At 44.2% G+C, this 15,584-nt stretch overlaps 1 protein-coding gene across 1 annotated transcript in view; it reads right to left on the reverse strand.

Moving 5' to 3' along the window:
* The window catches only part of CUZD1 (CUB and zona pellucida like domains 1), a 35,141-nt gene that overhangs the window by 19,099 nt on the left and 458 nt on the right, over window positions 1-15,584 (reverse strand). The window lies entirely within an intron of this gene.

The raw sequence follows: 15,584 nt of genomic DNA on the forward strand, positions 1-15,584 counted from the left end.
GTCAGATGAGACATTTGGATTTTATTCAAAGTTTGATGGGATTTTTTAAGCAGGAAAATTATGGCCAATTTAAGGACTTTCCCAGCAGCTCTGTGGAGGTAATAATGATAGTTATAGACTGAATTTCTACCTTTAAACCCTTCCTGGGTGCCCTCAAATTTCCATGTTGTTCAGACTGTCCTGCAGCCCAGAAACCCTTACTTGGCTCTAGGACATGAGTTCCCAGGTAGGGCTGTGACCCAGGAGGACTGTTCCCAGTCAGGCCCCCAGATTAGGCATTTGGCATCATACCAGTGCCACAGTGGCAAGGCCAGCACCTGTGACACTGGGAAGCTGTGCTCACAAGCTTGGACACTCACCAAGGTACCTGGCACCACTCAACTCAGTTCCTGTCAGCTCAGAGGCCTCTGCAGCTGGCCACGTACCAGATGGGGACTGGGTGTCCTGGTGTGAGAGTGAGCAAGGGGCAGGTGTACAGGGTGGGGATCCTTCTGATTACTAAGGGCTGCTCACCCTCAGCTGTGTCCACAAACCCCCATGCTACCCTTACTAAAGCCATCCCCTTGTGTCCTATGGATGTGACCCCCTAGCTCCCTGAGCCACCGTCACTGGTGTAAGAGCTCTGTGGTCACTCTCCTGGGAGGGGGACTTCCAGAGGGCAAAGAACCCTGGATTGGTGATCAGGAGACAAGCGGTTCAGACCAGCAATTTACCATGCAATCACAGGATCCCAGGGCCTGTTAGTCTATTTTGCTTAATCCTCATGGTCACCTATGCAAGTCCCCAGTTTACATCAAGAAAAAGGAGGCTCAGAGGGGTTAAGAAACTCCCCCAATGGCACAGAGCTAGTGAAAGGTGGAGCTGGACCTGAACCAAGAGTATCTGACTCTAAAAGCCGCATGTTACACTTTGTCCCTACTGCCTCCGAGAGGGGTGTCTCTAAGAGTCCTTGTCGCATCCCGCCTCCTTCACGGACCTTGGGATGCCACGGAATTCCTGTACAGAACATTGTCCTTCTTCCCCTCTAGTAGCTAACTACCTGTTACTAGTTAACTCTTTATATTAAGTACAACACGTGACTCTCATGGAATTCCTGTACAGAACGTGCTCGCACAGGGCCTCCAGGGTCCTGGGCTCTGTGCTGCCCACCAGGTGAGGTCCAGGGGGAAATGGGAGCTCGCTGGCAAGGAGAAAATCGAAGCGCACGTGAACACTGAGACAAGGCCAGAGCAGTAGATGGCAGAGAGGCAGAGAAAATGCTCCAGGAACTCGAGAGAAGTCACTTTTCGATGGAAGGTCTCAGAGCAGGATGCAGGGAAGATGCAGCCTTGAATCTGCCTCCTGAAACGCATTCTGGAGATAGAGGACACTCAGCTACCGTGGATTTTCTCAGCCATTCCAAGGGCTGCTCTGTGAGAGCAGCTCCAGCTCACACACTCCTTCTGGCAAAGTTCTCCACCGCTCAAGTTCTAAGACGTCCTCATCAGCCAAGCCTTCTGCTGAAAGAACTGAAACTGCTTACTTCATCGCTCTTCTCCCCTCATCAGCCCAGAGGTAAAAGCTGTTTCCTTCATTCCTTCCCATTGTCCTTTTTCTCCCTCTAGTAGCTAACTACCTGTTACTAGTTAACTCTTTGTGACTCTCACAAAGCAAGGGTTTCATTAACAAGGGTAAGTAAGTACAAACTGCGGTTACAGATGGGGAGTCTGTGAAAAAGAAAAAAAGGGTCCACAAGGCTCCGTAAGGAGATCAGGAACAGAAGGGGGCTGATGAGCAGAGGTGGAGAGGAGTAGGTCCTTACTGGCTACTGCTCGGGTCAAGAGAATCCTGGGCTTTGCCATTCAGCTGGAGATGCCTGTCCGCACTTCAAGGCACTGGCAGCTAAGTGAATCAGCACAACCCGTTGTGAAAGTGACCAAAAAAGGAGGAAATCTGCTTCTGAAGACTTGGAGAATGACAGAAGAATCTCAACTTTTTGAAATGTCCTTTAGATTGTAGGAAACCTAACGTAGGTTTCCACAGCAGAGCAGCTAGAGGCAAGTGAATGAAGCCATCATAAAGAGAAGAGCCGAACGAACTATTCCAGCTTGGGAATTTTTGATGAGTCTGAAACTGGAAATGCTCTAAGAGCAATATATATATTTTTCTTCTAATGTTAGAGATGACTGAATGCTTTTATTTTCTGCTCTATCCCCATACTGCAATATTATAATATTGTAAGATGGGTGCCCCAAGTCCCAAAGTGGCTAGTACACATATCTAAGTACATTTATAACTAACATCAACACTGGAGGCAGAATATTATTTTCAATATTGCATTTATTCAAAAGTACACAAATATGTTCTATAATACATAATGTAAACATTATAAAATTTGACTTGAATAATACTTCTACTAAAAAACTGCGCATGAAGATATTTGTGCCCACCCAAGTCAGAGTCCCTCGTTTACATCACAGAAGCACGGTGGCAGGTTATCAAAGTCGGCATATAAGTTACATTCGTCACAGCACTGGAGGTTGGGGTAGGACCCAGCGGTGAGGGCTGCAGCTGCAGCAACCTTGTCCTGAGTGAGCAGGGCTGGATTACTCTTTAAGGCCAAACAAAGGGGTGCCTTTGGAGGTCTTGGGAAAAGACATACACAAAGCAAGGCATTAGAATTTCTCTTCTCGGCCCACGGGTCACAGTTATCAGGGGTATCTGCGAAGTTTAGGCCTCGGGCCAACCAAATCATCAGAGCGGCCGGAAACTAGAGCTCGTGCCCCTGTCCCTAATCTAGTCCCTTCCTCTCTAGGATGGCTAGAAATGTAAAATCGGGCCACACCACACGAGGGGGGGGGAGCTGCCCCCGGGGGGCCCCCCCCCCCCCCCCCCCGATCGCTGCCGGCCCATCGAGTGCACAGCGTGACCGGGAAGGCGCCACACCGCGCCGACCCCCGCGTGCGGGGATTCTCCTTCTAGCTCCCAGGCTGAACGGCCCGAGGATGGGAGCAGCACCACTTCTAACGACCCATTTCTCCCGGATCGCAGGTTCCTCTCCCCCGAAGTTAATTATCTTTTGTCTCATCTGCGCGCCCTGGGCAGGTGTCCCCCAGGATCTTCACGCAGCTCGGCCTCCCCATGGTCCCACAGGCCCACCTCACGCCCCCACGGCCAAGCACAGTGAATGAGAGAACACCGGGAGAGCTCCCCCAACCCAGCGAAGAGCAGATCGGCTCAGCCTGTCCTCTGCGGGACTCGGAGGCACAGACTCGTTCCCAGCCTCCGCCACAGGCTGCGGTGCCCCGCGCGGAGGGCGGCCCAGCCGGTGTGCTGAGCGGGCCGGCCGTGGGGCCCCTCAGTGAGGGGAGTGAAGCCAAGCAGCACAGAGCCACCCTGCCGAGAACATTCTGTTCATGAGCTCACAGCCCTAAGCCAGAAGGGGAAAAAACCAACATTCTATACTCACCTGGCTTTACCTCTTCAAACCCACCTGCTGTCCCTGACCTCTCCCTGGCTGGGACCACAGGGCAAGCAATGAGCTGGCTCAAGCCGGGAGCCCCAGGTATCCTATTCGAGGGGGGATTTGTCACTCTTACCCACATCACTCACCTCAACGCGTCGGCTATTTTGTAGTAAAGACAGATGACAACAGCCATCAGCACAAGAATGGCCACCAGGATACCGCCACCAATGCAGAACATAATTATCGTGTTGACTGTAGAAGACTTAGCTTTGTCTAGGCAGAGAAGTACAGGCTAGCAATGAATGTGGCTTCCCTCCCCACCCAGCCACGGTGCCACCTTAATAGCTTTCTTGAGTGGAAAAAGAATTGAATCCCAAACCATAGATCTTTGCGTGTATAATATACAAATGAGTCTTCCCAAGAAGGCACAGGACCCTAAACGGGCCCAGAGAGGGGTTAAAGGATTTATGTATGAGACGGGAATGAAATGCAAAACCCAGAGAGAAAGAAGCAGGAGAATCTTTTTCTTCCTTTCGCAGGCAGTAATATGCAGCTATTTGTAACAAAACAGGTCGCCCTAAAACAAATAGTCTTACTCCCAAATACCTGGGCATCCTGAAATACAGTCACTTTCAGAATCAGAATGAACTCCACCCTCTACATCAGGCTTAACAATGTCCTATGGGGATCGTTATGGGGAGGACTTTTTTAAAATGTTATGTTCGACAACACTGAAAATATACAAATCCATTTTGTAAATCATACACGCTTCAGGAAAAGTCTTCTATTCTCCCACTTACAACTGCCAATTGTCCTCCTTAATCCTCCCAGGAAATCCAGTTTTTCCGGAATAAGCAATTCGTTTAATCCCACTCCCTGAAACTGGGTAAAAGTGAGTAAGGGCTGAACAACAATCCACTGCCAAAACATACTTACTAGCGTCTAATTCTTGCATGCTCGATGAATGCCGGCAGTAAAAAAAAATTATAATTAATATAAACTTTAGGGAATGGTACATCTTATCAGGCATTCCTTAAACTTTGAATTTGATAGAGTTCTAACTGTCCCTCTTAGGAGTGATTAAGATCTAAGTCTGAACAGCTTGCTTGGAGAGACATCGTCTCCGTGAGAGTGTGACCAGAGTGGACAGCCACTGTCCAGCTCCAACTTCCGTGCCTGTCAGGCCAAAGCCTGTGTGACATCAACACTCTGGACACCAACTGCCTCTCATGGAGTTCTGAATTCCATTCCATGTTCAGATATATTTCAGGACCAGTACTAATATGAGTGTCCCAATACTACTCTACATTATTTACTGTCTCACCTTTTCAAGTTTTGTTCCCTCAGAGAACCTTTTAAGGTCTGACTGTTAATCAAAAGCAAATCTCTGATTTCAGTAAAATAAAAGAAGAGTAATGTGGGGAGGCTAATATCTAAAAACACTCATATATCTAAAAGTTCAACTATGAAGACTGGTTAGACTTTATGTTGTAGCAACACAATAGTGTTATTGACTATAGTCATTTAACCAGACTCAGGTTAACCTGATGAAGGTCCACTGACTTCAGAATATTATCAGATTTTATGGCTAAGACAAAGATTTCAAAAGCAGCATGAATAGAATGTCTGTTATAAATCAGGTTTCTACTATTTTAAGGTATTCACACCCAGCAAAGCTGATTCAATTAAATGAGGAAATTATTTTAACTATGAAGGGCTACTCCTTGTTGCTCTGGCTAAACCCTGGGTTAAGTCACAAACAGCAGGGGACTCCGCAACAAAACTCGTGGCGTAAGACTCTGAAAATTTCTTTTCTCTATAAAAGCAATGAAAAATCTGACAGAAAAACTGTCTTTTCAGTCTCTTCAACAAATGGTGTTGGGAAAACTGGACAGCCACATGCAGAAGAATGAAACTGGACCATTTCCTTACACCACACACAAAAATAGACTCAAAATGGATGAGAGACTTCAATGTGAGACAGGAATCCATTAAAATCCTTGAGGAGAACACTGGCAGCAACCTCTTCGACCTCAGCCACAGCAACTTCTTCCTAGAAACATCGCCAAAGGCAAGGGAAGCAAGGGCAAAAATGAACTACTGGGACTTCATCAAGACCAAAAGCTTTTGCACAGCAAAGGAAACAGTCAACAAAATCAAAAGACAACTGAGAGAACGCAAGAAGATATTCACAAATGACGTATCAGAAAAAGGTCTAGTATCCAAAATCTATAAAGAACCTACCAAACTCAACACCCAATAAACAAAGAATCCAATCAAGAAATGGGCAGAAGACATGAACAGACATTTCAGCAAAGATGACATCCATGGCCAACATGAAAAAGTGCTCCACATCACTCAACAAATACAAATCAAAACCACAGTGAGATACCACCTCACACCAGTCAGAATGGCTAAAATTAATAAGTTCGGAAAGGACAGATGTTGGCGAGGATGCAGAAGAAACGGGTACTACACTGTTGGTGAAAATGCAAGCTGGTGAAGCCACTCTGGAAAATAGCATGGAGCTTCCTCAAAAAGTTTAAAATAGAGCTACCCTATGACCCAGCAATTACACTACTGATATTTACCCTAAAGATACAAATGTAGTGATCCGAAGGGGCATGTGCACCTGAATGTTTATAGCAGCAATGTCCATAATAGCCAAACTATGGAAAGAACCTAGAAGTCCATCAACAGATGAATGCATAAAGAAAATGTGGTGTATATATATATATATACACACAATAGAACACTATACAGCCATCAAAAGAAATGAAATCTTGCCGTTTGCAATGATATGGATGGAACTCACGGGTATTAGGCTAAGCGAAGTCAGTCAGTCAGAGAAAGACAATTATCACATGATCTCCCTGATATAACAAATTTGAGATGCAGGGCAGGGGACCGTTGGGAGTAGGGAGGGAAAAAATGAAATGAGATGGACTGGGAGGGAGACAAACCACGAAGCAAACTGAGGGCTTCTGGGGGTTGGAGGTAAGTAGGGATAAGGTGGCTGGGTTATGGACATTGGGAGGGTAAGTGCTGTGAAATGTGTAAGCCTGATGGTTCATAGACCTGTACCCCTGAGGCAAATAATACATTATATGTTAATTTTTAAAAACTTGTCTTTTTCAGACTCTGGAAATTAAAAGCTTGCTGCAGCTCAGGAAACATTTTAAAGAACAACTCTCTCAGTATGAACCGCCGGCTTGTGCCACTGTTCCATCATTCACTGTCCAGCTCCATGGCAACCTTGAAAGTAAAACCCAAGCTCCAATGCAGCCACCAAAGGGAAAGTAGAGGTAGAACTCTTTCAAAGCCTCATTCCCGAAGAACTGTCATTCTTTGACCTGTCTTTTGGTCACCTGAAAATCCTCTCTTGCAAAGCTACCTGTATTTGACCTAACTTGGAGTTCTCCCAATGCAAAAAGTCTTCCTCTAAAGGGATTTTGGCAAAAACAACTACAATTGTTTTAACTTCTTGGCTGCCTAAGGTAGTAGATAACATTTGGGGCAAATCACAGAGTAGCCAAAAAGCTTAAAGGAAAGCTGGTAAATCACCTGTCCATAGGAGTTTTGAAAAGCCTTGACATATTCCTGAAACTCTAGGCCATGCATGTGTGCTAGGTGCGTGTCCAAGGCTGTTGAGTATCCTCAAGAGAGACACAAGCATTCACCTCTGACTAACCCTAAGGCTTTTCCCAAGCAAAAAGTGAAGGCTATGGCAGAGTTTTCAACTGCTTGGCTAATTGTTGAAGACATGCCCCAATATGGAGTCTCTCATGAAAGACTGGGAGATTTACTGGTTCCAGGAATTTAAGGTAATCTTTGTCCAATCATTACCTGATCACGAAGCTAATCAATAGAGACTTAAGTGTCAACATACAGCAAAGAATTCAGACTTCAGAATTTGTCAAGAGAAGTCACCAACAACAAAGCTTGGAGAGCAGGGAGAAACGGATTTCGAGATTTCCAGAATTGCCATATTCTATTAAATGTCTAGTTTTCAACAAAAGACTAAAGATGAAAGAAAAGAGAAAGGGAAAGGAAGAAGAGAAAGGGAGGGAGAGAAAGGAAGGGAGAGAGGGAAGGGAGAGAGAAAGGAAGGAAAGGAAAGAGAGAAAAAGAGAAGTAAGACTGATAAAAAGGTAAAGGAAAGCAATTAATAAACTTTCCCTAGGAAGCCCAGGCATTGGCCTGACTAGACACAGTCTTCAAATCAACTATTTAAAATACATTCAAAGGAATCCATGTCTAAAGAACTAAAGTATGAGAACAATGTGTCCAATAGAGAACAACAATAAAGAGAAATGATTTTTTTAAAGAGTCAAATAGAAATTTTTGAGTTGGAAAGTATAACTGGAAAAATTCATTAGAGAAGCTTAACAGCAGATCTGAGCAGGCAAAAGAAATAACCAGTGAATTCGAAGATAGATCAATCAAGATGATCCAGTCTGAGGAACAGAAAGAATAAAGAATGAAAAAAATGAACACAGAAATTCCAGTTCCACTACAACACATAGAGAGCTTGGGAGTTGTCACCCTCAAAACAAGAAAAAAGCTGAACCAAGTTGATAATCACCATGTCTTTCTAGGTCTACCAGAGAACTGATGTCATGGAGCAAACAGGCCCCATGAAAGTGAAGAGACAGATGAGTACGGAGAATCACAGCTTCTCAGGAGCAGAAGCCACTGCTGGAGCCAGCAACTGGTAGGAATACTTAACTGGTAAGTGATAAATTGCTGGAGGCTGAAGGAGGACCAGCATGAGAGAAAACAATTCTTGGGGGGGGGGGGCTGGTTTTTCTAGTTGGGGGATAGCCACTTTCATGAATTTTACCTCAAGGAGCTTGATGACGGTCTTATAGTGAAGATTGGAGAGTGATGTCCACTGACACCACAGCAGTGGTGACCCTGTTGCTGCTGGGAGATGGCGAAATTCCTCAGTCTCCAGTTAGCCTCCTGATACCACCCCAGCAGTTAGGTAAATTGTGCAGCTTTACCACTGGGTCGAGGTGTAAGCTCAGACTTCCCAGGATCTCCACTGACTGGGGAGGTGGGGGTAGGATCAGTCTCCTCTGATCCTACTCTGGCAGGAAGGGGCGATTTGGGACAACTCTTTATAGCCTAGTGAGAGTGAAGGTCTAGGCTCTCCACTTAGTCTTGGCTGGGGGAAAGGCTGGGCTGGGGGTGGAGCCACAGTTTTTTCCGGGATATCTGACTGGAATACAGGTTCCCTGGCTTGTGAGGCTCCCTTGTCCTTGGTCCTTTGGCTGGAGACAGCAAGATTTTCTCGGGAGCTTTTCTGTCTGCACCCACTGGTGTTTCCATGCCACTGGCTTCTTCATCGCCAAGTCTGGAAATATGAGACAAAACAAAACCCAAGGAGTTCACCACCATGTTCCTTGGATTTCAAGTTTTCTAGCTTGTCTATTTTCTTCCCTTCACCTATCAGGGTCCTACATTTGTTTTCTATATAATGTCCAGGATTTTTAGCTGCACTTGGTAGAAAGCATAACACAAAGTATATCTACTCCATCTTCCCAGAAGTAGAAGTCCCTCATATGGGGGATTCTGAAATCAATCCTCTACTTGATCAAAGCCACCGTGCCGACCCTAAGAGTGGATGCCTCCTTAAATTTTGTGTCCCAGGCACCTCACATGTGTCATCCTAGGCTGTGCTGTCAAGGATGCCAACATAATTTATCTTTCCAGCTTCATCTCCCACTGCATCTCCCCATACCCCATGTATTTTTATGCCTCTCCTGAGCACTGACCGGCTCTTTCGGCCCCTCGCCTCCTCTACCTGCTGTAACGCTAATCCTGCAAGGCTTCTCTCAGTGCCGACTCCTCTGTAAAATCTTCACGGATTCCCATCTGTCCCCCATGCTAACTAACTGCTGCTTTTCCTCTGTATCTATGCCATTTGCTTGTACCACTCTAAAAGTTTTGAACTCATTTGTCATAAGGATCTCTGATACTTGTTCTAACTCTGAATAGATACTTGTCCTGACTACAGGAACCTATTATGCTCACTCTCAACGAAGCCAACACTCTGGAGTTGAATTAACTGTGGGGTTTTTTCCTACTTTTTACCTCACTCAAAAAGGTTTATTTTTCCAAGTTTCTTTTCTATGCCCTCCATCAAAGCAGCATCTATTCTGAGGGACATGGCCTGGAATGAGCTTAGTCATGATTAAGGAAGACAGGTTATGTAGTCCTTCCCTACAAAGATGACCACTTCATTTCTCGATTTCCTTTTATTCTTGTAGTTACTTGACTTCTCTGTCCAATGAGTCTACAATCTTTTTCAAGGTGAGTTTCATGAGGCAGGAACTCTGGATCCCCAGCATCAAACAGAGGGCCTAGCACCCATTAGGTGCTGACACATTTCATGCGCGATGAGCCAAACATGAATCTTGTCAATCTGACAAAAATTTTCTTGATCCATGTCTCTAAATTCAGACAGAACAACAAATTCAGACATAACAGCAGTGCCTGGGTGGCTTAGTAAAGTGTCTGCCTTCAGCTCAGGTCATGATCGCAAGGCCCTGGGATCCAGTCCCACACTGGACTCCCTACTCAGCAGGGAATCTGCTTCTCCCTCTCCCTCTGCCTCTGCCATTCCCCTCACTTGTATTCTCATTCACCCTCTCTCTCAAATAAATAAAATTTTTAAAAAATCAGACATAACAGTACCAAGAGTATTATTACTTCATTTACTGATAAGAATATTTTGTTCATCTCTTTTAAATCCACAACATTAAGCTACTCATCTTATTACTTCCAACATGCTTTAGCAATATCTTTGAGTTTCATTGCTGATGGCCAGAAGACAATGCAAGGACTAAGACTTTGGCAGATGAAGAAACAGATGGTCAGAGAGCAGAAGTGATTCCCTAGGGTCCCCTAGCAAGTCACTACAGGGCAGGGACTAAGGCCTGGTTCTGTGACCTACTCCTCCAGACCCCTCCTAGGGGTCCCTTTCACCCCCCTCAACCTATGAAGTGGTGCTCCCCATTCCCAGTGCCCACTAACTCTATTATACAGAGACTTTGACTTTGGCTCTCAGCAGAAAGATATGCAAAGAAATCCAGCTGCATTTCATTTAGGGAAGGGCCTGGTCATTGACAATATTTTCATCCTAGGTGTTCATTGGCAATTCACATGTAGTGATTAGCAAACGTAGTGAGGGTGATGGAAGGGGCCCAGTGTCCCAGACAGCAGAGAGGAGGCAGCAGTTGTGTACAGAATCCATGAGCTGAACTTTGTGGTGTGATCCAGATTACAGGGGCATCTTCCCTGTGGCAAATTCTTAGTAATTCACATACACAAGGACTTTCCCCCAGATCTCTTATTTTGCCAAGTGCCCATCCTGTGACTAACACCTGGGGGCCGGTGGCTGCAAATACCCTCCTACCTATAAACTGCGTATCTAGTGGCAGAAAGCAGCCCAGGTCCCAGGCTGCCAGCAGTAGCGCTGTGAGCCCCCCTTAGGTGACCCAAGTCCCCTCTCTGTGCCTCTTCTACCGCTCCTACAATTTACCTTCAGACTCCTGCTCAGCTGAAGGCTTTATTGCGGTCCCAGCAACTGTCGTGAGAAGAGCGTAGTTTTGCCTTAAAGAGGGAGGATCTTCTAAATTGAAATCCTATTCTAGCAATACAGGCTACTACAGCATAGTACAGAATCTGTACATGGTAGTTATGTTAAATGCCCTGATAATTCCAAAATCTGTGTCATACGTTAAAACTGGTTCTAATCCTTGCTTTATCTCTTTGGCATAAGTTTTTCTTGCCTTTTAGCATGCACTGTAGTGTTTTGCTGAAAGCCAGACATACCTTTAATGGAGATATGCATAAGAACCGAGGTTATCATGTTCTTAGTGTGGAATTTCATGTTAATCTGGTTAGGAGTTAGGCTGTTTAATGTCTGCTATACTGTAGGTGCCAGAGGCTTCAATTTCCTCTAGTATTCTTGCTTTTGTCCCCCCATTGTCTTTTGCTTTCCCTAGAAACTCCTTTTAAAATAGTCTGCATCCTAGTCTCTTCCTTGTAATCTGTTTTTATACTGGAGCCCTGTTGATGTGGCGCTAAGGCACTGGGGAAAGAAAGCACTCCGTAATCTTAAGATTACGGATGAGTTCCTAGCCTGTCATCTTCAAAAGTGTTTGTCTTCCTTTCCAGCCTCCCTCCCCCTACACGTGGCAGGAAGGCTGAAGCAATCGAACTGCTCACCCCCCCGCCCCCCACCCACACATCTTGTTCACAAAAGACTGGCAGTTCCCCTGAGAGTACACCTTTGGTTTTTTTTTTTTGGTTTTTTTTTTTAAGATTTTATTTATTTATTTGATAGAGAGAAATCACAAGTAGATGGAGAGGCAGGCAGAGAGAGAGAGGGAAGCAGGCTCTCTGCTGAGCAGAGAGCCCGATGCGGGACTCGATCCCAGGACTCTGAGATCATGACCTGAGCCGAAGGCAGCGGCTTAACCCACTGAGCCACCCAGGCGCCCCGAGAGTACACCTTTGTTAAGGAGAATACTGTGGACTGTATTTCAAAATGAGCCCCCGCCCCGCCCCGGACAGAGAGCCTGAGGAGATTCTTCTCCATCTTCCTGTGTAAATCTGGTGGGACTACTGAAGTAAAACCCATAAAAGTATGGGGCCTCCTAAAAGTGGGCTCCCAGGAGTATCCTTCTCTCAAACCAGTCCACACTCAGACTCCAGCAATTCATCAACGACCATTTAAGTGTCCCTTCCAGTTACTGCCTCCAGAGAGTTCTGTTCCTGGTAAGCAGATCCCCATTGGGATTTTCTGTATTCACCCACCTCTCCAATTGTCAGAGTGGTGTTTGCCCTGTGACATCAATTATCTGGCGGATTTTTAAAAAGTCATTGATTTTCGGTTTGTTCAGCTTTTTTGTTGTTGTAAAGATGGTTGTGATAAATTCCAAACTCTGTTCATGTCACAGCTGAAGCCACAAATGTTGATTTTTCTTTAAATTAGTAATATAAACCCACATAAACAAAAACTCTTTGATGTAGTCAACATACGAGTGCATAAATGATCCTAGACCAAAAGTGTCTGTGTACTAGGCATGGTACAATATACCATCAATCACGATTCACAGGGTAAATTCTAGATTGACAATAAATTGCTCTTTAAAATGGGCAAGTCCAGGGCGCCTGGGTGGCTCAGTGGGTTAAGCCCCTGCCTTCGGCTCAGGTCATGATCTCAGAGTCCTGGGATCGAGTCCCGCATCGGGCTCTTTGCTCAGCAGGAAGCCTGTTTCCCTCTCTCTCTCTGCCTGCCTCTCCATCTACTTGTGATTTCTCTCTGTCAAATAAATAAATAAAATCTTTAAAAAAAATAAAATAAAATGGGCAAGTCCAGGGGCGCCTGGGTGGCTCAGTGGGTTAAGCCGCTGCCTTCGGCTCAGGTCATGATCTCAGGGTCCTGGGATTGAGCCCCGCATCAAGCTCTCTGCTAAGCAGAGAGCCTGCTTCCTCCTCTCTCCTCCTGCTTCCTCCTCTCTCTCTGCTTGCCTCTCTGCCTTCTTGTGATCTCTCTCTGTGTCAAATAAATAAATAAAATATTTTAAAAAAATAAAATAAAATAGGCAAGTCCAAAACTTATATTGTGATACTGGTGGGAAGTTCTCAAAAACATGTTCTATTCTTTATTTAAAGTGGGGGGGGGGGGGGAAGAAACATTTTCAATTTATGATAAGAATAACTTAGTACACTAAAATCACAGTAACCTCTGCACTACCACTACCACAACTACTCTGATATAAGATATCAGATTTAAATTGAATTTACTGATTTCTCCTTTTTCTACTCCTCTTAACATTGTAATACAATTTGGAACCCATACTGCTTTCCTTATCAATTCCATTGAACAAACCTATTCTGAACACATCCACCAGGTACAAAATAATTCCTAATCTCAGAGCGCCTGGGTGGCTCAGTGGGTTTAAGTCTCTGCCTTTGGCTCAGGTCATAATCTTGTCCTGGGATCGAACCCTGCATCGGGCTCTCTGCTCGGCGGCAGGGAGACTGCTTCCTCCTCACTCTGCCTGCCTCTCTGCCTACCTGTGATCTCTCTGTCAAATAAATAAAATCTTTTAAAATAATAATAATAATTCCTAATCTCAATAATCACTCAAATAGTAGGGAACACAAATGTGAGAATTATTTTATAAAGCGCTGAAACGCAAAGGAATTAATAGTACCTGAAAATTCTTAGTACAGAAAAAGTAGTAATTGATTCTGTAACACAACAAAGTTCTATACTTGGTTTTCATTAATAAATGGGTTTTCCCTGCTATGCAAGAGACAAGATATTGCAGGTAGAGAGGAAAGCTCATGCAAAGGTAGAGGAACCTGGCATGTAGGCAAAAGTACCAGAGGCTTTATACGCTGCACTACTGGGCAAAGATGATGGTGGCTCATGAGCAGGAAAATCAGAGGACAGTGCACAGAATGAAAAGAAGATGAAGGGGCGCCTGGGTGGCTCAGTGGGTTAGTGCCTCTGCCTTCGGCTCGGGTCGTGATACCGGGATCCTGGGATCGAGCCCCGCATCGGGCTGTCTGCTCCGCGGAGAGCCTGCTTCCTCCGCTCTCTCTCTCTGCCTACTTCTGATCTCTGTCTGTCAAATAAATAAATAAAATCTTAAAAAAAAAAAAAAAGAGAGAGAAGAAAAAGAAAAGAAGATGAAAATGGGAACTAATGACCAGTGAAGAAGCTCCTGAAACTATCTGAATGAAAGTTAGTGCTTGGAAACAGAAGAGGCAGAGATGAAAAAAGGAAATTTTGCCTTAAAAAATTATATATATATATATATATATATTATATATATATATATATATACACACACACACACATACACATACATGTGTGTATACATATAATTTATACATATAGTTGTATATAATTTTATATAACATATATAATATATATATCTCAAGACTTGGGGTGATTTACTGGGTATACGGGAGTGAAAGAAAGCAAAAGACTATAGCAGTCAAGTTTTCTAAACCGTGGCTTTCAGCTTTGTGTAAGGAAGTCAACAACCAGTTCACAGTATTCATCTTGTTCATTAACTTGCAGGTTGGTACTTCTAAAAAAAAAAAAAGTCTATTTTCCTCTGGAGACTGTCCAATACATAAACATGGATTTAAGTTATGACCATAGAGGCAGGACGTACATAGGAAAAAAAAAAAAAGAAAAGAAAAGAAAACCCACTACCGTAGGCAACTTAAAATAAGTCTGCAGTACTAATCTCTGAAAACATTAAAACCAGGATAGGTACAATCAAGGACTTCTAACTTTTCTAACTTGCGGAATAGTCTACAGATTTATCTGATCCTTTGTTGGGGTTTCTCTTTCAAACTTGGTGAATCCATCTAATACATAGTCTGGATAACAGATTACTTACAAAAAAACCCTACATTCCAACTTTTCTAAGACCGCTCCACAGATTAAAAAAACAATGAAACAGGTATTGTGTAAGTAACTCCTGATCTCCCAAACTTTGCAAAACACCACTTAGCTTTTATGAAAGACCTATATTAACACAGTAAGCTTTTATTTTCATAAAAATGAAATCCTGTTCCCCTTCCGTTTGGTTATCCAAAACCGGCACTAGTGTAGGTTTTTGTAAAAAGCAAAGGGGAAATACTGGAACCTTTGGAAAGCAGAGGATACTCTTCCCTTCAAGCCATTTCAGCCTAGAAAAGTTTTTAAAAGAACGGTCTACTTTCAGGTATGAGGGAAATCTGTGTTCTCACTAGGTACCTACCCTGACATAACACATAAGCCCTTAAGAAAAACAAAATAAAAAATTATTTGGCACTGAAACAAACAAACAAAACCCCTGAAAAAGAAGTCCTAAAAATTAACAGGAGATAAGAGTGAGATTTCTATTTTCTAGAGAGAATACCAGCATAAACACATGGCTGACAGCCCAGATTCGAAGACCGCTTACATTCGAGTTTTATTTGAATCTCACCATCGGCTTTTCCAAGATGAGGTTAACAGGAAGGAGCAGGGAGGCACCAGTTACCTTCCTACCCCGAGGGGCAAGGAGGAAGCTCCATCTGCTCCACTTTTCGGACCCAGACGTTAAAGGTCCTT

Source organism: Mustela nigripes, chromosome 4 (assembly GCF_022355385.1).
Source record: "Mustela nigripes isolate SB6536 chromosome 4, MUSNIG.SB6536, whole genome shotgun sequence".
Taxonomy (NCBI): Eukaryota; Metazoa; Chordata; class Mammalia; order Carnivora; family Mustelidae; genus Mustela; species Mustela nigripes.